Raw genomic sequence first — 27,812 nt, forward strand, 5'->3', positions numbered from 1 at the left:
TCTGCATTTTTTGGAAGTTACTTTTGCACACATCCTTAATTCAAAGATTTATCCTTTGGTAAGTGTTGTATTACTTGAAATACATAAGTCACATCTATAGGTAGTTACTACAGTGCATCACCTATTACTTGCCTACTATTGAAGGTTAGTAAGCTTTAAAATATGTATGCTCTATGCCTCTGTACATACACCCACACTCTGGGGGTACAGTAGTAAACGAAAAACATTAAGTTTCTATCTGAAATGTGTAAATCTGAAATGCTTAAGTTTGAAGAATATTGTGTGTGTGTATATATAATTTGAAAAAAGGATTTAAAACATGCATAGCAATGAATAAAGGGGTTTGTGGGGGTTACTCTGGGTAAAGGAAAAGGTGGTTTATAGTTCAACCCCTTAAAGATTACTAAAAAGTGGTTAGGAATATATATATATCCATAAGTGTGCATGCATTTTGTGTGTGTGTGTGTGTGTGTGTATATGTATGTGTGTGTATGTGTATGTATATGTGTGTGTGTGTGTGTGTGTGTGTATATGTGTGTGTGTGTATGTGTATGTATATATGTGTATGTGTATGTGTAGGAAGTTGGCTCTGTATGTGCTATTTCAAAGTAAGGAATAGCATGCACAGAGTCCAAGGGTTCCCCTTAGAGGTAAAATAGTGGTAAAAAGAGATAATACTAATGCTCTATTTTGTGGTAGTGTGGTCGAGCAGTAGGCTTATCCAAGGAGTAGTGTTAAGCATTTGTTGTACATACACATAGACAATAAATGAGGTACACACACTCAGAGACAAATCCAGCCAATAGGTTTTTATATAGAAAAAAATATCTTTCCTTAGTTTATTTTAAGAACCACAGGTTCAAATTCTACATGTAATATCTCATTCGAAAGGTATTGCAGGTAAGTACTTTAGGAACTTTAAAGCATAAAAATTGCATGTATACTTTACAAGTTATTGACAAATAGCTGTTTTAAAAGTGGACACTTAGTGCAATTTTTCACAGTTCCTAGGGGAGGTAAGTATTTGTTAGGTTAACCAGGTAAGTAAGACACTTACAGGGCTTAGTTCTTGGTCCAAGGTAGCCCACCGTTGGGGGTTCAGAGCAACCCCAAAGTCACCACACCAGCAGCTCCGGGCCGGTCAGGTGCAGAGTTCAAAGTGGTGCCCAAAACACATAGGCTAGAATGGAGAGAAGGGGGTGCCCCGGTTCCGGTCTGCTTGCAGGTAAGTACCCGCGTCTTCGGAGGGCAGACCAGGGGGGTTTTGTAGGGCACCGGGGGGGACACAAGTCCACACCGAGATTTCACCCTCAGCAGCGCGGGGGCGGCCGGGTGCAGTGTAGAAACAAGCGTCGGGTTTTCAATGTTAGTCTATGAGAGATCTCGGGATCTCTTCAGCGCTGCAGGCAGGCAAGGGGGGGATTCCTCGGGGAAACCTCCACTTGGGCGAGGGAGAGGGACTCCTGGGGGTCACTTCTCCAGTGAAAGTCCGGTCCTTCAGGTCCTGGGGGCTGCGGGTGCAGGGTCTCTCCCAGGCGTCGGGACTTTAGGTTCAAAGAGTCGCGGTCAGGGGAAGCCTCGGGATTCCCTCTGCAGGCGGCGCTGTGGGGGCTCAGGGGGGACAGGTTTTGGTACTCACAGTATCAGAGTAGTCCTGGGGTCCCTCCTGAGGTGTTGGATCGCCACCAGCCGAGTCGGGGTCGCCGGGTGCAGTGTGGCAAGTCTCACGCTTCTTGCGGGGAGCTTGCAGGGTTCTTTAAAGCTGCTGGAAACAAAGTTGCAGCTTTTCTTGGAGCAGGTCCGCTGTCCTCGGGAGTTTCTTGTCTTTTCGAAGCAGGGGCAGTCCTCAGAGGATGTCGAGGTCGCTGGTCCCTTTGGAAGGCGTCGCTGGAGCAGGATCTTTGGAAGGCAGGAGACAGGCCGGTGAGTTTCTGGAGCCAAGGCAGTTGTCGTCTTCTGGTCTTCCGCTGCAGGGGTTTTCAGCTGGGCAGTCCTTCTTCTTGTAGTTGCAGGAATCTAATTTTCTAGGGTTCAGGGTAGCCCTTAAATACTAAATTTAAGGGCGTGTTTAGGTCTGGGGGGTTAGTAGCCAATGGCTACTAGCCCTGAGGGTGGGTACACCCTCTTTGTGCCTCCTCCCAAGGGGAGGGGGTCACAATCCTAACCCTATTGGGGGAATCCTCCATCTGCAAGATGGAGGATTTCTAAAAGTTAGTCACCTCAGCTCAGGACACCTTAGGGGCTGTCCTGACTGGCCAGTGACTCCTCCTTGTTATTCTCATTATTTTCTCCGGCCTTGCCGCCAAAAGTGGGGCCTGGCCGGAGGGGGCGGGCAACTCCACTAGCTGGAGTGTCCTGCTGGGTTGGCACAAAGGAGGTGAGCCTTTGAGGCTCACCGCCAGGTGTGACAATTCCTGCCTGGGAGAGGTGTTAGCATCTCCACCCAGTGCAGGCTTTGTTACTGGCCTCAGAGTGACAAAGGCACTCTCCCCATGGGGCCAGCAACATGTCTCGGTTTGTGGCAGGCTGCTAAAACTAGTCAGCCTACACAGATAGTCGGTTAAGTTTCAGGGGGCACCTCTAAGGTGCCCTCTGTGGTGTATTTTACAATAAAATGTACACTGGCATCAGTGTGCATTTATTGTGCTGAGAAGTTTGATACCAAACTTCCCAGTTTTCAGTGTAGCCATTATGGTGCTGTGGAGTTCGTGTTTGACAGACTCCCAGACCATATACTCTTATGGCTACCCTGCACTTACAATGTCTAAGGTTTTATTTAGACACTGTAGGGGTACCATGCTCATGCACTGGTACCCTCACCTATGGTATAGTGCACCCTGCCTTAGGGCTGTAAGGCCTGCTAGAGGGGTGTCTTACCTATACTGCATAGGCAGTGAGAGGCTGGCATGGCACCCGGAGGGGAGTGCCATGTCGACTTACTCGTTTTGTCCTCACTAGCACACACAAGCTGGCAAGCAGTGTGTCTGTGCTGAGTGAGAGGTCTCCAGGGTGGCATAAGACATGCTGCAGCCCTTAGAGACCTTCCTTGGCATCAGGGCCCTTGGTACTAGAAGTACCAGTTACAAGGGACTTATCTGGATGCCAGGGTCTGCCAATTGTGGATGCAAAAGTACAGGTTAGGGAAAGAACACTGGTGCTGGGGCCTGGTTAGCAGGCCTCAGCACACTTTCAATTGTAAACATAGCATCAGCAAAGGCAAAAAGTCAGGGGTAACCATGCCAAGGAGGCATTTCCTTACAGTATGTATATATGTATATGTATGTGTATGTATGTATATATATATATATATATATATATAGATGTATGTATGTGTGTATATATATGTGTGTATATATGTTCGATGGCATGTGTAGCTGCAGATACACATGCTGTACACATCCCGCCATCTGGTGTTAGGCTCGGAGTGTTACAAGTTGTTTTTCTTCGAAGAAGTCTTTTCGAGTCACGAGACCGAGGGACTCCTCCCATTTCGACTCCATTGCGCATGGGCGTCGACTCCATCTTAGATTGTTTTTTTTCCGCCATCGGGTTCGGACGTGTTCCTTTTCGCTCCGTGTTTCGGGTCGGAAAGTTAGTTAGAATCTCGGAAAAATCATCGGTATTGTTTGCGTTCGGTTAGTTACAGCAGATCGACACCGAATTAAGAAGAGCTCCGGTGGCCCTTCGGGGTTTTCTTCCATCCCCGTCGGGGCCTGGTCGGCCCGGCCACGTGTCTCTTCAAGGCTGATGGAACGGACCCCATTCCGCTTCTGTCCAGAATGCCAAACAAGTATCCATATACAGATCAACATCTGTTCTGTAACTTGTGTTTGTCACCAGAACACAAGGAGGATACTTGTGAGGCCTGTCGAGCGTTTCGGTCCAGGAAGACACTCAGGGACCGAAGAGCAAGAAGACTGCAAATGGCGTCGGCGCCGACAGGACAAGAGCGTTTCGAGGAGGAGGAAGAAACATTCTCACCCAGGAGTCGGACTCTGAGGAGATCGATCCCGAGGAAACGCTGAAAACCGTGAGTAAGACATCGAAAACAAAAACTTACGAGAAAAGCGCTAAAGCCCAGGGGACGCCACCGCCAACAGGCCATGGCTTAACCCAAAAAAGCGGTGACGAGCCAAGGCACCGAAAGAGTGCACGCTGGTGTCGAAGTCATCCGACTCCGGTCGAGATACCGCCACACAGCAATCTCGGACCCGAGACATCGGCTCTGAGAAATCTCGGCACCGTGACAGCGGCACCAAACAAATTCGGCACCGAGACACCACCACGCCGAAAATTACAAAGGTTTCTTCGGAGCCTAAAAAGACCTCCGAAAAAGTTTCGGTTCCGAAACATCCAGCCTCGGAGCCGAGAACAGGTTCCTATACAGAGGAACAAGGATTAGCCTCACAAATGAAAAAACATAGATTTGGAGAGGAACTTCAAGCTGTAGAGCCAGACTATACTCAAAGAAGGCTCCACATTCATCAAGACACAGGGAAGATAACCACTCTTCCTCCAATTAAAACAAAAAGAAAACTTGCCTTTCACGAAAAGGACAAGGAGCCACAGGCAAAGGTGGCAAAGAAAACAACTCCACCACCTTCTCCACCACCGTCAGTGCACACATCACCAGTAGCAACTCCTCCACTGATGCACTCACCGACTCATACTGCCATGAGTCAAGATGATCCCGATGCATGGGACCTTTACGATGCTCCAGTATCGGACAACAGCCCAGACTCGTACCCTACCAGGCCGTCCCCTCCTGAGGACAGTACATCTTACACACAGGTGATCGCAAGGGCAGCTGCTTTCCATAACGTCACCTTGCATTCAGAACCAATTGAGGATGACTTCTTGTTTAACACGCTAACCTCCACTCATAGCCAGTACCAAAGACTACCTATGCTCCCAGGAATGCTAAAACATTCAAAACAAATCTTTCAGGATCCTGTTAAAGGCCGAGCCATAACTCCAAGGGTGGAGAAAAAGTACAAGCCACCGCCAACAGATCCTGTTTATATTACAACGCAGTTAACTCCAGACTCAGTAGTTGTCGGGGCAGCTCGTAAGAGAGCAAACTCTCATACCTCGGGAGACGCACCACCTCCAGACAAAGAGTCGCAAATTTGATGCTGCGGGCAAAAGTGTTGCAGCACAAGCAACAAACCAATGGCGCATTGCCAATTCACAAGCGCTTTTGGCAAGATATGACAGAGCTCACTGGGATGAGATGCAACATTTGATGGAACACTTACCCAAGTAGTTCCAAAAAAGAGCACAACAAGTGGTGGAAGAAGGACAAAGTATCTCGAATAATCAGATACGATCTTCAATGGATGCAGCAGATACGGCTGCAAGGACAGTAAATACTGCAATAACAATAAGAAGGCACGCATGGCTCCGCACGTCAGGTATCAAGCCGGAAATTCAACAAGCCGTGCTAAATATGCCATTTAATGAACATCAGTTGTTTGGGCCGGAAGTCGACACTGCTATTGAGAAACTCAAAAAAGACACTGATACGGCAAAAGCCATGGGCGCACTCTACTCCCTGCAGAGCAGAGGCACCTTTCGCAAAACACCTTTTAGGGGAGGGTTTCGAGGACAACCTACAGAAATCACAACATCACAAACAAGGCCCACTTACTAAAGCCAATATCAGCGGGGAAGTTTTCGGGGGCAATATAGAGGGGGACAATTCCAAAGAAGTAGAGGAAAATTCCAAAGCCCCAAAAGTCCTCAAAATAAGCAGTGACTCACAAGTCACACATCCCCATCACATAACACCTGTGGGGGGAAGATTAAGCCAATTTTACAAACATTGGCAGGAGATAACAGATACTTGGGTACTAGCAATTATCCAGCATGGTTATTGCATAGAATTTCGCGAATTCCCTCCAACAGTCCCACCGAAAACACACAGTATGTCGAAACAACATATAAATCTTCTAGGATTAGAAGTTCAAGCATTGCTCCAAAAAGAAGCAATATAATTAGTACCAAAACAAGAACTAAACACAGGAGTTTACTCACTGTACTTTCTGATACCCAAAAAAGACAAAACACTAAGACCTATACTAGATCTCAGAATATTAAATACATAAATCAAATCAGACCATTTTTACATGGTTACATTACAAGAAGTAATCCCACTGCTCAAACAACAAGACTACATGACAACACTGGATCTAAAGGATGCATATTTCCATATACCAATACATCCTTCACACAGGAAGTACCTAAGGTTTGTATTCCAAGGGATACATTACCAATTCAAAGTGTTGCCATTCGGAATAACAACTGCGCCAAGAGTTTTTACAAAATGTCTAGCAGTAGTAGCTGCACATATCAGAAGGCAGCAAATACATGTGTTCCCGTACCTAGACGATTGGTTAATCAAAACCAACACGCAAAAACAGTGTTGACAACACACAAATTACGTCATAGAAACCCTACACAAACTAGGTTTCTCAATCAATTACTCAAAGTCACACCTTCTGCCGTGTCAAACACAGCAATACCTAGGAGCAACAATCAACACAGTAAAAGGAATTGCCACTCCAAGTCCACAAAGAGTCCAAACATTCCAAAATGTCATACAAGCCATGTATCCAAACCAAAAGATACAGGTCAAATTAGTAATGAAACTCCTAGGCATGATGTCCTCATGCATAGCCATTGTCCCTAACGCAAGATTGCACATGCGACCCTTACAACAGTGCCTAGCATCACAGTGGTCACCGGCACAGGGTCAACTTCTAGATCTGGTGTTGATAGACCGCCAAACATACATCTCGCTTCAATGGTGGAACAGTATAAATTTAAACCAAGGGCGGCCTTTTCAAGACCCAGTGCCACAATACGTAATAACGACAGATGCATCCATGACAGGGTGGGGAGCACACCTCAATCAGCACAGCAACCAAGGACAATGGGACATTCAGCAAAAACAGTTTCATATAAACCACTTAGAACTGTTAGCAGTATTTCTAGCTCTGAAAGCATTTCAACCCATAATAACCCACAAATACACTCTTGTCAAAACACACTCGACACAGTTGTGTCTCCTAACACAAAAAATATGGCATTGGGCGATTCACAACCACATTCGCCTAATAGCACAATTTATTCCAGGGATTCAGAATCAGTTAGCAGACAATCTCTCTCGGGATCACCAACAGATCCACGAATGGGAAATTCACCCGCAAATACTGAACACTTACTTCAGAATGTGGGGAACGCCACAAATAGATCTATTTGCAACAAAAGAAAACTCAAAATGCCAAAACTTCGCATCCAGGTACCCACAACATCAGTCTCAGGGCAATGCACTATGGATGAACTGGTCAGGGATATTTGCGTACGCTTTTCCCCCTCTCCCACTTCTTCCATATCTAGTAAACAAGTTGAGTCAAAACAAACTCAAACTCATACTAATAGCACCAACATGGGCAAGGCAACCTTGGTACACAACACTACTAGACCTTTCAGTAGTACCTCATATCAAACTGCCAAACAGACCAGATCTGTTAACACAACACAACACAAACAGATCAGACATCCAAATCCAGCATCGCTGAATCTAGCAATTTGGCTCCTGAAATCCTAGAATTCGGGCACTTAGACCTCACACAGGAATGTATGGAGGTCATAAAACAGGCTAGAAAACCTACCACTAGACACTGTTATGCAAATAAGTGGAAAAGATTTGTTTATTACTGCCATAATAATCAAATTCAACCTTTACACGCATCTGCAAAAGAGATAGTAGGATACTTACTACATTTGCAGAAATCTAAACTAGCTTTCTCTTCCATTAAAATACATCTTACGGCAATTTCAGCTTACCTGCAAATTACGCACTCAACTTCATTATTTAGGATACCAGTCATAAAAGCGTTTATGGAAGGCCTAAAGAGAATTATACCACCAAGAACACCACCGGTTCCTTCATGGAACCTCAACATTGTCTTAACACGACTTATGGGTCCACCTTTTGAGCCCATGCACTCTTGTGAAATGCAATACTTAACGTGGAAAGTTGCATTTTTAATTGCCATCACATCTCTAAGAAGAGTGAGTGAAATTCAAGCATTTACCATTCAAGAACCATTTATTCAAATACCCAAAAATAAAGTTGTTCTACGGACCAATCCTAAATTTTTACCAAAAGTAATCTCACCGTTCCACTTGAATCAAACGGTAGAATTACCAGTGTTCTTCCCACAGCCAGATTCTGTAGCTGAAAGAGCACTACATACATTAGACATCAAAAGAGCACTAATGTACTACATTGACAGAACAAAACTAATTCGAAAGACAAAACAACTATTTATCGCCTTTCAAAAACCTCATACAGGAAATCCAATTTCAAAACAAGGCATTGCTAGATGGATAGTTAAGTGCATTCAAACATGCTATCTTAAAGCTAAAAGAACTGCCTATTACACCAAAGGCACACTCAACCAGAAAGAAAGGGGCTACCATGGCCTTTCTAGGAAATATTCCAATGAACGAAATATGTAAGGCAGCAACATGGTCTACGCCTCATACATTTACCAAGCACTACTGTGTAGATGTGTTAACTGCACAACAAGCAACAGTAGGTCAAGCTGTACTAAGAACATTATTTCAAACTACTTCAACTCCTACAGGCTGAACCACCGCTTTTGGGGAGATAACTGCTTATTAGTCTATGCACAGCATGTGTATCTGCAGCTACACATGCCATCGAACGGAAAATGTCACTTACCCAGTGTACATCTGTTCGTGGCATTAGTCGCTGCAGATTCACATGCGCCCACCCGCCTCCCCGGGAGCCTGTAGCCGTTCAGAAGTAGATCTTAAACATTTGTAAATATATTACTTTAAACTTCATTATGTACATACGCATTCACTCCATTGCATGGGCACTATTACTAGCATACACAACTCCTACCTCACCCTCTGCGGGGAAAACAATCTAAGATGGAGTCTACGCCCATGCGCAATGGAGTCGAAATGGGAGGAGTCCCTCGGTCTCGTGACTCGAAAACACTTCTTCGAAGAAAAACAACTTGTAACACTCCGAGCCCAACACCAGATGGCGGGATGTGCACAGCATGTGAATCTGCAGCGACTAATGCCACAAACAGATGTACACTGGGTAAGTGACATTTTCCATATATATATATGTGTGTGTGTGTGTGTGTGTGTGTGTGTGTGTGTGTGTGTGTGTGTGTGTGTGTGTGTGTATATGTGTGTGTGTATATGTGTATGTATATATATGTGTGTGTGTGTGTGTGTGTGTATATATGTATATGTGTGTATATATATATATGTGTGTGTGTGTATATTCACTGAATGAAACAAAGGTTACATGGACGTTATATTTATGGGTTTTACCCCTACAAAATCTTAGAAATCCAGCACTTGGTTACACTTAGTTATACTATAACTTGGTGCCTAAAGTTACTTTCTGGCATAAGTTAGTTTCTTCAGCTTTGAGATCCTCCTATTGTCTTTGCCCCGATTGATGGGTGACCCCAAATCTCTCCTAGAAGGAGCAGAGGTGGATGAACGTTTTGGAAGGTTTCGTGAAGATTTGTGAAATGGCGCCAAAGTATTAGTGAAACAAACAGTACTCTTCCTAAGGGAAATCTATCCAAACTAGAACTACAGTAGGGAATGCCATTAAATAAGTGCATATTCTAGATTATGGTGGTTTAACAGTCCATAAAATATCCAACAATAACACTTGATGAATATGGTCTTTTAGATCCTGCTTTGTGATCACTTGATTTTCTTATAACTTCTTTCTTCAATATGAAATGTTGAAGTCATTCCCCTGTTCTCAAACTATTTGGCTACTTCTCATGTTGCATTCTCCACCACCACCTTTAGTGTTCCCCAACTAACCTTCTCCTTTATGACTAATGTAGATGCACTAGAATTTGCATCTTATCAGATAAAGTCCTCCCTCGTGACCAAAAATCTTCTAAACCTGAATTTCATGCTCCATTTCAACCACAGCATTACTTTGTGGCAAATAGTACATCGCTTACACAAAGAAAAGGTTGTAGGAAGCTGTCCTGGTTGAAGACAATATAGTCTAAGATGAAACCATTGACAATGTTGCCAACAATCTTACGGTCAACTATGGAACAGTCAATGTTGGTAGCAAAAAACCCTACCTAGACATTTCCTCCATTGTCTTTGATCCCTGTAAAAGGGAAATCAACTACATCCACAATTCTACCAGTTCACATCTCTCAAAGTAAGGTGTTTCCCTTTCTCCCTTTCCGCCTGTGCGCCTCTTAGATGAGGATGAAGACTCCAAGCATGGAGGTCCCTTCGGAGTAGCTATTAGTCCATCCCAACATGTAAAATGCTAGGACTTTGCAGATGATGTTGGGCAGTATTAGGAGGACTATTACTCTGAGTAGTCCGAACCATACCACCATGAACATTCAGTGCAGGACCAACATGAGTCTTCTATTTAAATGCCTGTGTCTCTGGTTACAAATGTACAAATTATGCTCAAACTACTACCACAGATTTCCACTATCTGTTTCTGCGACTCCTATGCCACAAGCACCAGGACCTGTACAGTTGCTACAAACTCCTACACCATTACCACAACCATCATGATTGCTTGAGACACCTGCCACCCTCTAACAGAGTTGGCAGATACCTTTGCTGACTGCCCAGCTGTCAATGCCCTATCTACCGACTAAGACAGAGAAAAGGGAGAAATTCAAGACCCTACCTCTGTGTCAAATGAGTGGAACGACTATCTCATCCCCACTCCATCCCCACCAGTGACAACAGTAGATTCTCCACCAGAGGATGTTGGTGGCTTCCATAATTTAATGGAGAGGGAGGCCAAGCAGGTTAAACTTCCAATACTTAATAAAAAAAATAAAGCGAACTGTTTCCCATTATGATTTTAGGGAACCTACCAGAAAATCTGTGCCGGCTATCCCAATTATTGATTTGATTCTGTAAGAAGGTCTTAATGCCATGAAGAACCCAGCTTTGGTTTAGCAATCATCCCAATATTAGGCAAGAAATACAAAGCTCCAGATGACTTCACCTTGTCTGTGGACAGCGAAACCAGATTGTGGTATCATAAGCAGCGCAATATTGCTGTAAGAACTCCTCCACACTAGTTTCCTCTCCTCCAGACTAGGATGATCGTTGGCTTCATAATATCGGCAAGAGATTCTCCTCTATAGGATACAAAGCTGGAAGCTTGAAAGATTCTATAGGAGCGTGAAAGAATATAGTCTGAGAATTGACTGCGCCATTGAGGTTGCTTCCACTGGTTTCAGGTAATGTGCAGGAGCTGTGGTTCTCCGCAGACAAGGGTGGTTAAAATCCACATCCTTCTGCCCAGAGGTCCAAAGTAAGGTACTTGATGTGCCCTTTGACAGTCAGTTGTTTTTTGGCAAACACGTGGATGATGCCCTGCAATCCATTAGGGCTGACTCGGGTAGAGAGAAGTCCCTTGAGGCTCTCCAGTATAGGAAGCAGCCCTTTCGAGGAGGCAGAGGGACTTATTCCTTTGGCGCCAGTTACCAACCCTACAGGCAACAGTATCAGTCAGGCCATACCCAATACCGTCCCCAGTATGCACAACAGCAATACAGATCTCCACCAGCGGCTGCATAGAAGCACTGAGGAAGAGGAAACTTGTCTGCCCATGGCAAACAGCAAACGGTGACTACAGTTTAGTGCCAGCTACCACCCCCCACCCCATACCAACCCCTATTGGAGGTCGAATTTCACACTGCTATCTATAGTCCACAATAACTTCTGACAAGTGGTTGCTTAATGTGATCTCCCAAGGACACACCATTAGGGCCACCTCCCTCACTTAAGACAGCTCCTCAACCAGATCTCCATCATGCCAAAAAAAAAAAAAACACTAGAAATTTTTCAAAACCTTCAGAAGGGATTGGAATCCTGCCCTAGTGTCTAATAAAAAAAAACAAAAAAAAAAAAAACAAAGGCGATTGGCATCTCATTCTCAACCTACGAAGATTGAACAACTTTCTAAAGAAGCAATCTTTTCGCATGGTGACGCTTCAGGATATATTAAATCGCAACAAAGGAGATCATATAACATCACTGGACTTCCAAGACTTCTACTTCCATGTCACAATACATCCAAAACTCCTGCAAATTCCTCCACTTCCGGGTAGCTGGTAACCACGTACAATTCAAGGCCCTTCCTTTCTGGCTAAAAATCAGCCCCAGAATTTTTTACCAAGATGCTAGCCCCAGTAGCACCCCATCTCTGATGAAAAGGAATCCAAGACTTTTCATACCTGGACGATTGTCTTATAAAGCTTCTATGCAGCAACAGCTACGTCCATCTACCTCTCTATCAAACATCAGAATTCTCACGACCCACAACCAAGTTAACATTCTTTCGAGCATTCCTAGACACAGTGAAAAACAAGGCATCTTGTTCCCAAGATAGGCAGATGAAAACTTTGACAACTAGCTCAGACTGTCCACAAACGTCTGTATGTCCGGATTTACAAATCATTAATGGGAATGATTTCATCCTGCATCCCTCTTGTCCCAAATAGCCGACTACAAATGCGTCCACTTCAAAAGGGAACTAGACAAGCAATGGCTCCAGGCTTAGGGGTCCTTTGAGGATCTCATTCAGATAACTTCAACAATGATAGTAGCCATGTCTTGGTGAACACAAGCTTCATATCTGTCCAGAGGGCTCTCATATCTAACACATATTCCTAAGTATACCATAACCAGTGCCTCCCTAGAAGGTTCGGCTGTCCACCAGGATTTACAAATAAGCAGCAAATGGAGTCCAGAGAAACAAAACATCACATCTATCAACTGGAGCTCAAGGGTATCGCCTTAGCACTAAAGTTGTTTCTCCCCAAGATAGCACAATCATTGGCGCTTGTATGTACAGACAATACCACAAGTTTGTTTTATCTCATGCAGGGGCCTCATCAGCACTAACTTGTGAAGTGCAGGACATCAGGAACTGGGCTCTTCAACATCTGGTATTGCTCTATGCGGCACATGTACCAGGAGTGCCCAGCATCCTCACACGCTAAGCAGATCCAGCATCCCTTACCACGAGTGGGAGCTAAACCAGCACATTCTGTACAATCTCTTCCGCTGGTGAGGCGAGCAGAAATTGAACGTATTCCCTATGAAGGAGAAGAAATACCGATTCTTTGCAAGTTGGCATCACCAAAAGGGATTATGGAGAAATAAGTTTTCAATGAGATGGTCAGAAATCTGCTTAAGCTTCCCGTGCCCCCTGGTACCATTGATCCCAAGGGTACTCAACAAACTGATGAGAGCCTTGCTGACTTCTCATAGTCCCCAAGTGGCCCACACAATTCTGTTTCACGGAGCTCCTGCTTGGAACAACCTCATGTCCAGCACAAACCGATACTAGTGTTGACCATGAACCAGGGCAAGGCACGGCATCTTAACCTGACATTACTTATCAGTCTGGCTCCAGAGTTCAATGAGTTCAGCCACAGTAGGCATTCCATCAAATTGCATGGGAATACTTGCAAGAGCAGACCCAACAAACAGAATTTATAAAATCAAGTGGGAACGCTTCTGCCTTTGGTGTGCGAGCTCTCACGTCACCCCCTATTACATCACTGCCTGAGCAAATCCTGCCATATCTGCGCCACCTGACAAGATCCCAATTGACGTTTTCCTCTGTTAGAGTGGACTTGGCAGCAATTTCCAGGTTTTGATGATCCAGTAATACACCTTCTCTGTGGTCTAGTCGCATTGTAAAACAATTCCATAAAGGCCTATTCAGGACTTATCCTCCTGTAAGAAACCCTCCACCATCAGGGTACCTGAATGAGGTACTGGGACAGGTCATGGAAACACCATTTGAGCCCATTCACAGGGTGGAATTGAAATACCTTACTTGGAAAACTGCAGTTAGAGTGGCTCTCACATCTGCCAAGAGTAAGTGGCCTTTACCATCAAGGAACCTTTTCTTCACTTCAAGTTGGACATTGTTGTACTTCGAACAAATCCTAAATTTGTTCCCAAAATACCGTCAGACTTCCACCTGAACGAGCCACTGGTTCTACTAACATTCTTCCCATGTTCTCAAATATTTGCAGAAAAATCTCTACATTCTCTAGACATCAAACGATGCCTAAAATTTTACTTACACAGGACCCATAAAATTTGCACAGCGGACTAATTGTTTCTGGCTTACGGTGGTATCAGAAAAGGTCTCCCCGTACCCAAATAGACCATCGCCAGATGAATTGCATTAACAATACAATTTTGTCACTTGCAAGCAGGAAACAGTCTAGGCCGATTCCACCAGAGCTGTTTCTACATAAACAGCTTTTTGTTGGAATACCCATCCAGCATATCTGCCAAACAGCATTGTGGTCCAGCAGGCACACATTTATGAAGCATTATTGCCAGATGACTCATAAGACTGATCTTTCTGTGGGGCAGGTAGTGTTAAGACATTCGCTTCAATAAGGTGAGCCTCTTTTAAATTTTCTTTCCCCACTGTCCGCTAAATAAATATTTGTGAGGATTGTTACTCTCTTTCTTTACTGCCTATTATTCTGATTCAAGCTTGTGAGTCTATGAAAGATCTCATACTGGAGAAGAAAAATAGTTACTTACCTGTAACTGTAGTTCTCCAATGTTTTATTTTTCATAGATTCACATGCTACCCACAGTACATCTGGATTATTAATTCCCTCTTGGGCTTGAAAATCTGAGGGAATCAGCCTCTTTTGGGAGTGTTCTAGAGGGTGCCTTTGGCTAAAGTTTGTGTTTGGTCCTCATTTAAATCTGACATGGATGGGCCATAAAACCTATGGTTTGATGCCATTCAGTCTATTATAGTAATACACATGTTTTTATTTTTTATAGTACCGTGGGACTCCCACTTCTCTAATAATTCAAGCATGTGAATCTATGATAGATACCAGTACTAGAGAACTACAGTTACAGGTAAGTAACTAATTTTCTTCCCTTGTGGAAAGCTGGTAGAGAACTGACTTAGAACAAATCCAATTCCTCAGCATATTTGACAAATGTTTACTTTTGTTCTCTTAAACTTAACTTGATGGACTAAGACTTTTAATTTCCTCCCATCAAATGCTTCTTCCAGGGATAATATCGGAGTATAGAGATGCATTAATTTATTTCCTTTTCAGCGAGGATTGCTTTTCCAATTTTACACGTATAACTTGCCCTTTCAATGACTGGCTCAATGAATGAAGAGAAAGCAGAGGCGACAAAGGACAGCTTTATCTCTTGTTACTGCACTTGATTCAGACATTATCACCACTTTTGGCAAATTATTACATGGGGGGCAACTCTGCCACTCATAGGTTTTTGCACCAATCATCTTTTCTTTGTTGGACTGGTAGGTCTAAACTGGAAACTAAATGATCACTGGCAAAAATGTTCAAAGAAGCTGTAGACTGCATGGGGCCGTGTCTAGAAGAGGGCCATTGGGCGTGATTGTCATCAGCGCATTTTTTGCGGAAGCAGCCCTCTTGCCTGCAGCTCACTGTTGTAATGTTAGGATGGTAGAATGAGGAGACTGCATTGGGGCAGGGGTAATAAAGCCTTTCATGCCTCATTACTTGCCACTGACCGCAGAATTGCCTGCTGAACTGATCAGTGTTAGGATGTCTGCTGAGAAGAACCCATCAAGTTAGGCCTCTTATTAGCACAAATGGGCTACAATCTTGTGATCCTTCTAGCTTTACCCATCCCTCCCCCCACAAAAAACATTTTATATATGTGTGTGTGTGTGTGTGTGTGTATATATGTGTGTGTGTATATATGTGTGTGTGTATATATGTGTGTGTGTATATATGTGTGTGTGTATATATGTGTGTGTATATATGTATATATGTGTGTGTGTGTGTGTGTATATATGTGTGTGTGTGTATATGTGTGTATATGTGTGTGTGTGTATATATGTGTGTGTATATATGTGTGTGTGTGTGTGTATATATATATATCTCTCTAATCTCTGCGGATACACATGCTATGCATATCTCTTCTGACATCTAGTGTTGGGCTCGGAGTGTTAAGTTGTTTTTCTTCAAAGAAGTCTTTTGGGAGTCACGGGATCTAGTGACTCCTCTCGGTTACAGTGCACATGGGCATTGACTCCATTGTTAGATTGTTTTCTTTCCGCTGTCTGATTCGGACGTGTTTCCCCTCTCTCCGAGGTTTCGAATCGGAAAACCTATTTAATCGATTGCGTTTTCCATCTTGCATCGAACCAGTAGTACCAGTGGAATCTTCATTTCGCCCTTCGGGGCGCATGCTCTCGATTCGGGCCTACTGCGTGGAAGCCTGATAGATCGGACTCCATTTCGATTTTGCCCTCAGTGCCACTCAAAGTTCCCATATAGAGACCAACATCTGGTTTGTAATTTGTGCCTTTCTCCAGACCATTGAGAAGAAGATTGCAAAGCCTGTCGATCATTTTGATCGAAGAAGACCTAGAGAGATCGCAGGGCCTGAAGACTAGAAATGGTGTCAAAAAGCACTGAATAGCTTGACGTCATGTAGGAAGAGCAGGCGCAGCAGAGCAGTCTCCATCCGAGACATCGACTCCAAGCAAGAATCGGAAGATGATAGACCCATCACTGCACGTGAGTAGTCTGCCCCTACGCCTATATATATAAAAAACAACAATTAAAGGCCTTGAATACACCACTGCCGGAAGGCCATTGTTCGGCCTGAAAAGACTGTTGGCGACTGACCTTACGGATCCGTGCCGAAAAAAGGCCACTCCTCCGTCCACTTTGGAGTCGAGCAAGTCGGTTAAAACTTCCACCTCAGACTCCAGTAAGCATCCTCACTCGTAGGAGTCAAAATTCAACATCCTGCTTTGGAGCCAAAACAGCCAACTTCATTTTTGGGACTGAAAGATTCAAACGTCCGAACCGAAAAAATCCTCATACACAGAGGAACAAGGACTTTCGCGTAAACTTAACCAAATCTTGAAGCCCATGCAAGAACATCACAAACCTTCTGCAGAAGAGACTGAGATTGAGCCAGTATTGGAGGTTATGGATGAAAGACCATCAAGAATCCATATACATAAGGAGACTGGCAAAATTCTTACAGCACCGCCTTTAAAGACTAAAAGAAAGCTGTCCTTTCAAGAGGAATTCGACTCTGTTCAACCACCAGCAAAGGTTCAGAAACTGAAGGAGAAACCACCACCTCTCCCTGTCTGTCCTCCTCACTCTCCACTGCTTTCTTTTTCAACTCCGCAAAATAGTCCACCACCATTGCCTTCTCCAACACACTCACTATACTCGCATGGAGATACAGTGGACCCTTGGGATCTGTATGATTCTGATCCCATTTCAGACAATGGTCCTGATCTATACCCATCCAAGCCTTCTCCACCAGAAGACACTACTGCCTACACTCAAGTAGTTTCTAGAGCAGCTGCTTACCGTGGGGTGCTTATGCATTCTGAGCCCCTGGAAGATTTTATATTCAACACTCTTCCACTCATTCCAGATACCAGTGTCTCCCAATGTTGCCTGGAATGGTCAAACATGCAGACCAAATGTTTAATGAGCCTGTCAAAGCTAGAGTGATTACCCCTAAAATTGACAAAAAATACAAGCCTGCCCCTATGGATCCTGACCACATCACACTTCAGATCCCTCCGGATTCAGTAGTAGGCAGTGCAGCTAGGAAAAGAGGTAACAGCCAAGCCTCAGACGCTCCTCCTGATAAAGAAAGTTTCTTGCTGCTGGCAAGAGAGTAGCTACACAGGCGGCTAACCAATGGAGAATTGCGTATTCGCAAGCACTTCTTGTCAGGTATGATAGAGCCCATTGGGATGAGATGCAAGAACTCATACAGCACCTCCCAAAAGAGCATAAAAAAGGGCACAACAGGTTGTTGAAAAGGGACAAGGCTATAAGTAATAATCAAATAAGGTCTGTCCTTGATGCTGCTGATACAGCCGCAAGGAGTGTTAATACTGCCATTACAAGTAGAAGGCATGCATTGCTACGCTCCTCTAGGAGGGGGGGGGGGAAGACAACAGAAATTCCACTCTTTGGCAGAATATCACCACAGACAATTGGGTACTATCAATTATCCGCAATGGCTATTGCCTAGAATTGATCTCCACCCCTCCAAACATTTCCCTGCATTACCACAAATTGTCCCCAGATCACAATGTTCTGTTACAAGAGGTACAATCGCTACTATTAAAACAAGTGTAGGACGTTGGCACTGTATATACTATCTCAAAGTGAGAGATAGCGTGCACAGAGTCCGAGGGTTCCCCTTAGAGGTTGATAGTGGCAAAATTAGAAAATAATAATAATGCTCTATTTTGTTGTAGTGTGGTCAAGCAGTTAGGCTTATCAGAGGGTAGTGTTAAGCATTTGTTGTACACACAGAGGCAATAAATGAGGAACACACACTCAAAGACTTAATTCCAGGCCAATAGTTTTTATATAGAAAAAATATGTTCGATGGCATATGTTGCTGCAGATACACATGTTTGGCACAGTCCGCTGCCTGGTGTTGGGCTCGGAGTATTACAAGTTGTTTTTCTTCGAAGAAGTCTTTTTGGTCACGGGACCGAAGGACTCCTCCCTCCTCGGCTCCATTGCGCATGGGCGTCGACTCCATCTTAGATTGTTTTTTTCCGCTGTCGGGTTCGGACGTATTCCTTTTCGCTCCGTGTTTCGGTTCGGAAAGTTAGTCAGAATCTCGGAAGAAAGCGTCGGTATTGTTCCGTTCGGTATCGGGATAGTTAGGTACATCGACACCGATCATCGGAAGACTTTGGGGTAGTTTCGATCCTCCATCGGGGCCTGGTCGGCCCGACCGCGTGCGACATCGAAGCCGATGGAACGGACCCCGTTTCGTTTCTGCCCAAAATGTCACAGTAAGTATCCTTATACAGATCAGCACTTGGTCTGTAACTTGTGCTTGTCCCCCGAGCACAAGGAGGATACCTGTGAAGCCTGTCGAGCCTTCCGGTCCAGAAAAACACTCCGGGACCGAAGAGCCAGGCGTCAACAAATGGCGTCCACGTCGACAAAACAACGTTAGGAAGAGGAAACATTCTCGGTTCCGGAATCAGAATCCGGAGACTCCGACGTCGAACAACAGCAACAAACTGTGAGTAAGACGTCGAAAAGTAAATCCATCGACAAACCGAAAGCCCAGGGGACGCCACTGCCAACAGGCCATGGCTCGACCCATAAAACAGGCGACCCGTCGAAGGCGCCGAAAAAGGGCACGCCCATAGCGAAGACACCCGACTCCGGTCGAGGGACCGCCATGGAGCAACCTCGGAGCCGAGAAAGCGGCTCCGAGAGACAAACAAGATACCGGCACCGAAAAACATCGGCACCGAGAATCCATGCCGAAAGGAACAAAAATTCTGTCGGTGCCGAAACCGAAAAAAGATTCTCTCTCGGCGCCGAAAAATACCACACCTTCATCCTACTCAGAGGAACAAGGAATAAGTGGCCAAATGCACAGATTTGGACAAGAGCTCCAAAGTGTAGAATCGGACTACACACAAAAGAGACTGTACATCCAGCAAGACACAGGGAAGATATCAACCCTTCCCCCAATCATGAGGAAAAGAAGGATCGGACTTCCAAAGGATGACGCACAACCACAAGCCAAAGTGGTTAAAAAAGTCACGCCTCCGCCCTCTCCACCACAGGCATCGCCGGCACAAACACCGCCACAAATGCACTCACCAGCGCAAACTACCATAAGTCATGACGATCATGATCAAGACGCTTGGGACCTGTATGACACCCCAGTGCCGGACAATGATCCCGAGTCATACCCCACAAAGCCGTCACCGCCAGAGGACAGTACCTCATACTCGCAACTGGTGGCTAGGGCAGCAGAATTCCACAATGTCCAACTGCATTCCGATCCTATAGAGGATGATTTTTTATTTAACACCCTCTCGGCTACACACAGCCAATATCAATGTCTCCCAATGCTACCAGGGATGTTACGACACGCAAAACAAATTTTTGAAGAGCCCGTAAAATCAAGAGCCATCACCCCAAGGGTGGATAAAAAATACAAACCACCACCCACAGACCCAGTGTTTATTACTTCGCAGTTACCACCTGACTCCGTGGTAGTAGGGGCAGCTCGCAAGAGAGCAAATTCATACATCTGGCGACGCCCCACCTCCGGACAAAGCAAGCCGAAAATTTGATGCGGCAGGAAAAAGAGTAGCATCACAGGCAGCCAACCAGTGGCGCATCGCAAATTCACAAGCGCTGCTGGCCAGATATGACCGCGCACACTGGGACGAGATGCAACTTCTCGTAGACCATCTTCCCCAGGAATACCAAAAAAGGGCGCAGCAAATAGTTGAAGAGGGACAAACGATCTCAAACAATCAAATCCGCTCTTCACTAGACGCAGCCGATACTGCAGCAAGAACAGTCAACACTGCTGTCACCATAAGGAGACACGCTTGGCTACGCACTTCAGGCTTCAAACCTGAAATCCAGCAGGCTGTCCTTAATATGCCCTTCAACGAGAAACAACTTTTTGGCTCTGAAGTGGATACAGCCATTGAAAAACTTAAAAAGGACACAGACACGGCCAAGGCCATGGGCGCACTCTACTCCCCGCAGAGCAGAGGCTCTTTCAGAAAAACTCCATTTAGAGGGGGGTTTCGTGGCCAACCCACAGACACCACCAGCCAACAAACAAGAACCACACCATATCATGGTTCCTTCCAAAGGGGAGGTTTCAGGGGATATCGGGGGGGTCAATTCCCAAGGAGTAGGGGAAGATTCCAGACTCCAAAAACACCTCCACCTAAACAGTGACTTTCAAGTCACGCAACCCCTTCACTCAACACCAGTGGGGGGAAGACTAAGCCAATTCTACCAATCTTGGCAACAGATTACGACAGACAATTGGGTATTAGCAATAATCCAACATGGCTATTGCATAGAATTCCACAACTTCCCACCAAACATCCCCCCCAAAACACGCAAAATGTCACCACAACATTTAGAACTTTTAGGACTAGAAGTTCAAGCACTACTGCAAAAGGATGCAATAGAGTTAGTACCAGTACAACAAAAAAACACAGGAGTTTACTCCCTGTACTTTCTAATTCCAAAAAAAGACAAAACATTAAGACCAATATTAGATCTCAGGACACTAAATACCTACATCATATCGGACCATTTTCACATGGTCACACTACAAGACATCATTCCACTGCTCAAACAGCAAGATTACATGACCACATTAGACCTAAAGGATGCGTACTTTCATATACCAATACACCCTTCTCACAGAAAGTACCTACGGTTCGTATTCAAAGGAATACATTACCAATTCAAGGTGTTGCCATTCGGAAATAACAACTGCACCAAGAGTGTTCACAAAATGTCTAGCAGTAGTAGCAGCACACATCAGGAGACAACAGATACATGTGTTCCCTTACCTAGACGATTGGCTAATCAAGACCAACACAGTAAAAAAATGCGCAAACGACACCACATTTGTCATACAAACCCTTCACAAACTGGGGTTTTCCATAAACTATACAAAATCACACCTAGAACCGTGTTAAACACAACAATATCTAGGAGCAACCATCAACACATCAAAAGGAATTGCCACTCCAAGTCCACAAAGAGTGCAGGCATTCCACAAGGTAATAAGTGCTATGTTTCCAAACCAAAAGATACAAGCAAAATTTGTGCTAAAACTTCTAGGCATGATGTCATCATGCATAGCCATTGTCCCAAACGCAAGACTACACATGCGACCCTTACAACAGTGTCTAGCATCACAATGGTCACAGGCACAGGGTCAACTTCAAAATCTGGTGTTGGTAGACCGCCAAACATACCTCTCGCTTCTATGGTGGAACAGCAAAAATTTAAACAAAGGGCGGACATTTCAGGACCCAGTGCCTCAATACGTTATAACAACAGATGCTTCCATGACAGGGTGGGGAGCACACCTCAATCACCACAGCATTCAAGGACAATGGGATATACACGAAACAAAATTTCATATCAATTACCTAGAACTGTTAGCAGTATTTCTAGCGTTAAAAGCCTTCCAACCCATAATAACACACAAATACATTCTTGTCAAAACAGACAACATGACAACAATGTATTATTTAAACAAACAAGGAGGAACACACTCAACACAATTGTGCCTCCTAACACAAAAAATTTGGCAGTGGGCGATTCACAACAACATTCGCCTAATAGCACAATTTATTCCAGGAATACAAAACCAACTAGCAGACAACCTTTCGCGAGACCACCAACAAGTCCACGAATGGGAAATTCACCCCCAAGTTCTGAACAAGTACTTTCAAATTTGGGGAACACCCCAGATAGATTTGTTCGCAACAAAAGAAAACTCAAAATGCCAAAACTTCGCATCCAGGTACCCACACCGCGAATCACAAGGCAATGCTCTATGGATGAGTTGGTCAGGGATATTTGCGTACGCTTTTCCCCCTCTCCCTCTCCTTCCATATCTAGTAAACAAGTTGAGTCAAAACCAACTCAAACTCATACTGATAGCACCCACATGGGCAAGACAACCTTGGTATACAACTCTACTAGACCTTTCACTAGTACCGCATGTCAAACTACCCAACAGGCCAGATCTGTTAACACAACACAAACAACAGATCAGGCATCCAAACCCAGCATCATTGAATCTGGCAATTTGGCTCCTGAAATCCTAGAATTCGGACACTTAGACCTCACACAAGAATGCATGGAGGTCATAAAACAAGCTAGAAAACCTTCCACTAGACACTGCTATGCATCTAAGTGGAAAAGATTTGTTTACTACTGCCATGCCAATCAAATACAACCATTACATGCCTCTACTAAAGACATAGTTGGATACTTACTACATTTGCAAAAAGCAAATCTCGCTTTTTCATCTATAAAAATACACCTCGCAGCAATATCTGCTTACCTACAAACTACTCATTCATCGTCTCTATTTAGAATACCAGTTATTAAAGCATTCATGGAAGGGCTAAAAAGAATTATACCACCAAGAACACCACCAGTTCCTTCATGGAATCTTAACATCGTCTTAACAAGACTCATGGGTCCACCTTTCGAACCCATGCATTCCTGTGAAATGCAATATCTAACCTGGAAGGTCGCATTTCTCATTGCAATCACATCCCTCAGAAAAGTAAGTGAAATACAGGCATTTACCATACAAGAACCATTTATTCAAATACACAACAATAAAATAGTTCTAAGAACAAATCCAAAATTTCTGCCAAAAGTAATCTCACCATTCCATTTAAATCAAACAGTAGAATTGCCAGTGTTCTTCCCACAACCAAATTCTGTGGCTGAAAGGGCACTACATACATTAGACATCAAAAGAGCACTAATGTATTACATTGACAGAACAAAGCTAATCAGGAAAACAAAACAACTGTTCATAGCTTTTCAAAAACCACACATAGGAAATCCAATCTCTAAACAAGGCATTGCTAGATGGATAGTCGGATGCATTCAAACATGCTATCTTAAAGCCAAAAGAGAATTGCCTATTACACCAAAGGCACACAACCAGAAAGAAAGGTGCTACAATGGCCTTTCTAGGAAACATTCCTATGAGCGAAATATGTAAGGCTGCAACCTGGTCTACGCCTCATACGTTTACTAAACACTACTGTGTAGACGTACTAAATGCACAACAAGCTACAGTGGGCCAAGCTGTACTAAGAACATTATTCCAAACTACTTCAACTCCTACAGGCTAAACCACCGCTTTTAGGGGAGGTAACTGCTTTATAGTCTATGCCAAACATGTGTATCTGCAGCAACATATGCCATCGAACTGAAAATGTCACTTACCCAGTGTACATCTGTTCGTGGCATTAGTCGATGCAGATTCACATGTACCCTCCCACCTCCCCGGGAAGCCTGTAGCCGTTTAGAAGTAGATCATAAATCTTAAACATCTGAACATTTGTAAATAATTATTAGAAACTCTTAACGTACATACATATTCACTCCATTGCATGGGCACTATTTATACCAAACAACTCCATCCTCACCCTCTGCGGGGAAAACAATCTAAGATGGAGTCGACGCCCATGCGCAATGGAGCCGAGGAGGGAGGAGTCCTTCGGTCCCGTGACCAAAAATACTTCTTCGAAGAAAAACAACTTGTAATACTCCGAGCCCAACACCAGGCAGCGGACTGTGCCAAACATGTGAATCTGCAGCGACTAATGCCACGAACAGATGTACACTGGGTAAGTGACATTTTCAATTTTCTTTATTTTTAGAAACACAAGATTCAAATTTGAGGTAAGTACATCAAATGCAAGGTACTTCACACAGGTAAGTATAGAACTTTGATTTAAAACAGTAGTGTACACAGTTTAGGTTAAAATGGCAATAAGCTATTTTAAAAGTGGACAGTGCAAAAATCAACAGTTCCTGGGGGATGTAAGTTTGGTTAGTTTTCTCAGGTAAGTAAAGCACTTACAAGTTCAGTCTCCTGGGCATAGGCAGCCCACTGTTGGGGGTTCAAGGCAACCCCAAAGCCACAGCACCAGCAACAGAAGGCCGGTCAGGTGCAGAGGTCAAAGGAGGGCCCAAAACACATAGGCGCCTATGAAGAACACTTAGGTAATGCAGGCAGGGCACAGGGAGACTTCTCAGGCCAGCCACCGACTGGGCACGGATGAGGGCCGCCTGCTGGTCACTCCTGCACTGGTAGGTGGTTCCTCAGTCCTGGGGGCTGTGGGTGCAGTGCTTGGTCCAGGCGTCTGGTTCCTTTACCAGGAAGTCGCAGTCAGGGGAGCCTCTGGATCCTCTCAGTGTCGCTGTGGGGGTGCATGGAGGTCGACTCAGGGTGTCCACATCGCTGGAGTCACGTGGGGGGGGGAGTCTCTGCATTGTGGGTTTCTCCAAACGTGATCCGGGGCCTCGGGTGCAGAGTGTGAAGTCTTATGCTTCCGGCGGGAAGTGAGAGTTCTTTAAACGTTGCTTCAAAGTTGCAAAGTTGTTGCAGTTTCTGAACAGTGCTACTGTTCTCAGGATTTTCTTGGTCCTTTAGGTGCAGGGCAGTCCTAAGTCCTCAGAGGTCGCTGGACCCTTCGGATGCGTCGCTGTGCAGGTTCTTAGAGTCTGGAGACAGGCTGGTAGGGTTGGGGGCCAAGTCAGTTGGTGTCTCTGTCTCTTCGGGGCTTTCAGGTCAGCAGTCCTTCTTTCTTCAGGTTGCAGGAATCTGATTTCCTGGGTTTAGGGTTGCCCCTAAATACTAAATTTGGCAGTGTTTAGGTCTGGGGGGCAGTAGCCAATGGCTACTGTCCTTGAGGGTGGCTACACCCTACTTGTGCCTCCTCCCTGAGGGGAGAGGGGCGGCACATCCCTATTGGTATTGGGGGAATCATCCAAACTCAAGATGGAGGATGTCTAAAGGCAGGGGTCACCTCAGCTCAGGGCACCTTAGGGGCTGTCCTGGCTGGTAGGTGACTCCTCCCTGTTTTTCTCATTATCTCCTCCGACATTGCTGCCAAAAGTGGGGGCAGTGGCTGGAGGGGTGGGCATCTCCACTAGCTGGATGCCCTGGGGCATTGTAACAGGCTTGAGCCTTTGAGGCTCACCGCCAGGGGTTACAGTTCGTGCAGGGCGAGGCGAGAAGCACCTCCACCCAGTACAGGCTTTGTTCCTGGCCACAGAGTGAAAAAGGCACTCACCCCATGTGGCCAGAACTCGTCTGGTTGTGGCAGGCTGGCAGAAACTGGTCAGCCTCGCACTAGGAGTCGGACTGGTATTCAGGGGGCACCTCTGGGTGTATTTTACAATAAATCCCACACTGGCATCAGTGTGCATTTATTGTGCTCAGAAGTGTGATACCAAACTTCTCAGATTTCAGTGTAGCTATTTCATAATTGACAGACTCCCAGACCATATACTCTTTATGGCTACCCTGCACTTACAATGTCTAAGGTTTGGCTTGGATACTGTAGGGGCATATTGCACATGAAACTATGCCCTCACCTGTGGTATAGTGCACCCTGCCTTAGGGCTGTAAGGCCTGCTAGAGAGGTGACTTACCTATGCCACAGGCAGTGGGTTGTGGGCATGGCACTCTAAGGGGAGTGCCATGTCGACTTAGTCTTTTTCTCCCCACCAGCACACACAAGCTGTGAGGCATCGTGCATGTGCTGAGTGAGGGGTCCCCAGGGTGGCATAATACATGCTGCAGCCCTTAGAAACCTTCCCTGGTCACAGGGCCCTTGGTACCAGGGGTTCCAGTTACAAGGGGCTTATGTGTGTGCCAGGGCTGTGCCAATTGTGGGAACAAAAATACAGTTTAGGGAAAGAACACTGGTGCGGTGCCTGGTTAGCAGGGCCCCAGCACACTTGCAATCATAACTGGCATCAACAAAAGGCAAAAAGGTAGGGGGTAACAATGCCAAGGAAGGCATTTCCTTACAACAAGCAATAGAATTGGTCCCACATTCTCAACAGGGAACAGAAGTATACTCACTATACTTACTCATTCCCAAATAAGACGGCACCCTTAGGCCCATCTTGGACCTCAGACATCTCAATCTATACATCCTGTCAGAACATTTTCACATGGTAACTCTGCAGGATGTCCTTCCACTACTTCAAAAACAAGATTGCATGACTGCTTTAGACCTCAAAGATTCGTATTTCCATAAACCCATTGTTGGAAATGGCCCTTTTTGCAGGGTTATCCCCAAACTTTTTGCCTTCTTCCTATTTTTTTTTAGGTCTGTTTTTGCTGGTTTATTGTCTCTGCTCACTTTACTGCTGCTAATCAGTGCTGAAGTGCAGGTTCTCCCCATATAAATTGTACTGTGGATTGGTTTATCCATAATGGCATATTTGATTTACTAATAAGTCCCTAGTAACGTGCCCTACAGGGGCCCAGGGCCTGTGAATCAAATGCTACTAGTGGGCCTGCAGCACTGGTTCTGCCACCCACATTAGTAGCCCTGTAAACGTGACTCAGACCTGCCATTGCAGTGTCTGTGTGTGCTGTTTTAAACTGTCAATTCGAAAGTAGGCATTTTCTTGCTTAATCCGTTCTGGGACTGTCTGTGGATTCCCCACCTGGGCCAGTTTGACAGTTGGGCTGTTCACACCTCTCCTCTAGACATTGACACAAAGGGGGCCGGGTTGTAGCCTGCATATCTTGATTAGCCATCTGTGCTGGAGGGGAAGGGTGGTCAGTCACACTTGAAAGGACTGTGCCTGCCCTCACACAGTGCCGTCTCCGACCCCCCTGGTGAGTGTCTGGGGCCTGGCCTGGACAAGGAAGGCTCTTGCAGACACTTGAGACTTTGCTTTGAAGTTTGCCAACTTCAAAGGCAGAACTGGGTATAAGAAGACCCAAAACCCCAGACTGGTAGAATCTTTCGGGAATTAAGAGGAACCCCTGCCCAGGAGAAAAGCTGAAGGAGTACTGTTCCTTTGCTGTGTTGCTTTGCTGGAGTTGCCTGCAGTTGCTGCTTCTGCCTGAAAAGAGTCCAAAGGGTGAACTTTGCTGTGTGCCCCCCTTGAGAAAATTCTCCAAGGGTTTGGAGTAGAGCTTGCCTCCTGTTGGAAGTCTCAGGGACACCAGATCTTGAGTTTCCTCAACCTATAGCACTGGGAACTGTGCGTTTTGTGTTCAAGAGGAGAAACCACCACGATGCCGCTGGCTTGCACCGTGACCTGCCGACGCCACACAGTCGCTGTAAGGAAATGCCTCCTTGGCATGGTTACCCC

The 27,812-nt window shown here is 45.1% G+C and overlaps 1 protein-coding gene across 1 annotated transcript in view; it reads left to right on the top strand.

Moving 5' to 3' along the window:
- Positions 1-27,812, top strand: part of PAPOLG (poly(A) polymerase gamma) — a 523,629-nt gene that overhangs the window by 154,539 nt on the left and 341,278 nt on the right. The window lies entirely within an intron of this gene.

The sequence above is a fragment of the Pleurodeles waltl genome, chromosome 5, assembly GCF_031143425.1.
Source record: "Pleurodeles waltl isolate 20211129_DDA chromosome 5, aPleWal1.hap1.20221129, whole genome shotgun sequence".
Lineage (NCBI taxonomy): Eukaryota > Metazoa > Chordata > Amphibia > Caudata > Salamandridae > Pleurodeles > Pleurodeles waltl.